This window comes from Phalaenopsis equestris, unplaced genomic scaffold (assembly GCF_001263595.1).
Source record: "Phalaenopsis equestris unplaced genomic scaffold, ASM126359v1 Scaffold000009, whole genome shotgun sequence".
NCBI classification, from domain to species: domain Eukaryota; kingdom Viridiplantae; phylum Streptophyta; class Magnoliopsida; order Asparagales; family Orchidaceae; genus Phalaenopsis; species Phalaenopsis equestris.
The window spans coordinates 105,077-108,297 of NW_018164451.1; the positions used below are offsets into that span (position 1 = coordinate 105,077).

The 3,221-nt window shown below is 34.9% G+C and overlaps 1 protein-coding gene across 1 annotated transcript in view; it reads right to left on the bottom strand.

Moving 5' to 3' along the window:
• LOC110018322 (putative deoxyribonuclease TATDN1) overlaps positions 1–3,221 on the bottom strand; it is a 73,980-nt gene that overhangs the window by 53,960 nt on the left and 16,799 nt on the right. The gene's annotated exons all lie outside the window — the stretch shown is intronic.

The window sequence follows — 3,221 nt, forward strand, 5'->3', positions numbered from 1 at the left end:
TAGGAGACTAAAACCTCACAAAAATGAGGTCAACAGGGTGTAGATAGTGACATTGAGAACTGGAGTGGCCGAACATACGACAATTCGAGCAATACAAAGGGAAAGACTCAATCACAACCATTTGTCAATATCCATTGTGTTATGTGTCTAACCAAATTTCCTCAAAAGTGATTGAAGTGATGTCTCTTTCAACAAGTACCCTGGCTTCAGAGGATCGGGAAAGATTAAAAGTATGAATGTCCGTTTTGAGTGGCTTACCATAGACTAAGACAATAAAGTACAATACCTTTTGAGTAAAATAATGAAATTTCAGGCCATGGAGTCGAATCCAGACCAGAATTATTTGTGGTTCCGACTGTAGGTCAAAATCTTTATAGCTCTGTTATTAATCCAGATTACTCTTCTAGCAAATAAGCGTGTGTAATCCTCTTCATTATTAAGTTAAATAAGAATGCACCTTCTATCTAAAAGTGCAATTGTCCACTCCCCAACAATGTGCATAACCTCAAATTCCTTCCGAATAAGCTTCATTTTGAGATGGTCATAAAGAAATTTTCTGACCAAATTCAGACGACAAGAGGAAGCAAATTGATTACATTCAACTTCCGTAAAAAAATGGCTGACTTCTCATTTTTCCTACCAAGTTTCTTGATGTCCACCGCCAACTTACACGGAGGGAAGGAATAAGATTTAGAAGTACCTGAGGCATGGACACCAGCAAAGGCAGCAGCATACGATCTGTTTGAAGCCATCACCAAAAGAGAAAGGCGCGATGATAGGACAACAAAGTTACAGTGGACGGAAGAGCAAATGTCGTAAGGGAGATCACCGGTAACCTCGTCCAAGTCGAGCAGAGGGCGGAAATGTAAAATGCGAAATCTCTGCTTCGAGCTTGAGGAAAGGAAGAGCCTGCACCCAGACGTCCTTCGAAAGACGAAGGATTGCGAGAGGCAGCTGAGAAGCTTGACACACAACACCCCAGAGCTCGACGAACGCGAGCCTTCTTGGGACGACGAAGTACGAGCCGCTGAAGACAAACTCAAGCCTTCTCGGAACGACGAAATACGAGCCGCTGTGACGCAAGGAAATGACAGCGAAACAGGTGACGAAAAAGACGAACGACGAGTAGTGCTTGATCGACGAAAAGATACAATGGAGCAAAAAATCAGGGTTCGCCATAAAGGCGAAACCCAAGCAGAGCGAGAGAGAGAGATCGACGAAGCCATTGTTGTTATGTATTCACTTATATATATGTGTGTGTGTGTGTGTGTTTATGTAAATGTAAGATTGAAAAAAAAAATAATGACATTACAGATGCAAAAGAAAGAATAAAAAATTCTCCAGTCTATCATCATAATAATGAGCAAAGAAAGAGTATGAAATTAATAAAAATATCAAGGACTACAAAAATTTACTCTTTTAGCATAACTTATTTAATAATTTATACATTTGGTTGAGATTTGCAAAATTTATATTTAGTTATTCAAGACAAGTGTGTCCAAATTTTATTAAACTGGACAATTGACTAACATGTTCAATGTGTCTCAACATGTATAGATAACGCATACTCCATTACGACAGAGTGTCAGCGCATAATAGCTAAAATATGTCAACTGTTAGGTAAAATTGAATTAATCAAACCTATAAAAATGTTGTCAAATGATAGAAGTCTGCCAAGATCTTCTGCACTACCAGTAAAAGAATGAACAACTCCACCAGTGAATCTAGAAAACAAAAATAAAAGAACCAGGGTTATCACTTTTGATAAATTACTAATTACAAACATACCACAACTGTATCAACCTGTAATGACAAATGGGATCATTAAGGCTCTGTTTGGATTGAGGTAATTAAAAAAAGAGGAAATGAGGTAAAATCACTTGTTTCGTAGAGGAGAAACTAAACGAAAAGTCTTTTGATAGGTTGATCACTTGGTGCACCATTCAAAAGTAATGGAAAAGGAAGATTCAAAAATTTGGCATCAAACAAGTAGAATAAGATAATTAATGATGATGAATATGCTTTGTGTAGTAGTCCATAAATTGAAGTTTCTTGTTCTTCATATTTCTTCAAACAGTTGGACAAAGAATTTCAAAGTTATATTTACTAATCGCATGTCCAAGATGAACCATTAAAACTTTACTATCTGCATATTTTCCAATAACACTTATTATATGCAGAGTGGCATGGCAGAAATACTCAGAACATTAAGAAAAATTGATTCGGGAAATTCACCTGTCGATATTTTGCGCTAAGATGTTGCAAAAATCATCAGGTGCAGCACGCATGTGCAAAAACATTGGCAATTTCAAAGTTTCCGCTAATTCAAATTGCTTTGCGAAATACCTGGCAAGAAAAAAAATGATTACATACAGCACAAAGAATATGTAAACAACTCCGATCGTTTTGATTTCAGCATAATACCCTGTTAAACATGAAACAAATAATACCATCAAGAAATGTATAACCTTCGTGAAACCTATGAAGAAACGCCTATAGGCCCTCAAAGGTGTATTCATGTATAAGATCATTACCAGAGACGAGCCTTTTGTATACTAAGATCTACTTGAAAAATCAGTTTTATTGCAATAACTAGATATGATTTATGAACAAGTTATTAGACATTCTTTGAATTCCAAGTTTAAAAGATCAATGTTTCAAATAAACATTAAAAATAAAAAATGCAAGAGAAAATGGATTCCTAAGCATATACATTAAGTGAAAAGCCAAAGAAGAGAATAATGCTGACCCAAATAACTTTGTTTTGCAGTAAATAAAAATTTTATCACTATACATGAAGAGAAGATTTTAGCCAGCCAATGCATTATAATTAAAAATTTTAAAGGACTTCCGTTCAGCAGTCAAATGTGTTTAAGTATGGCAATCATAGCATGGTGTTAATTAAGTAAAAGAGTTAAAATAACATGCATGTTCCGAACTAAAAAGGAGAATTTACATACATAACACTTATGCTTAATTTTTATGTATTTACATATCTTACACCTAAACTTCGCTTATTACTACCACTCAATTATTTTATATTTACATATCTAACACCTAAACATTACTTTTTACATAAATATCACCCAAATCTTTCATATCACATTAAAATTGCCACTATGTTAACTTTTAAAAAGTGGCATATGTCTTTTCATGCATAGTTAAGGTAGCGTATATGTACAAATTGAAGTTTACGTGTTAGATATGTAAACACATAAGGA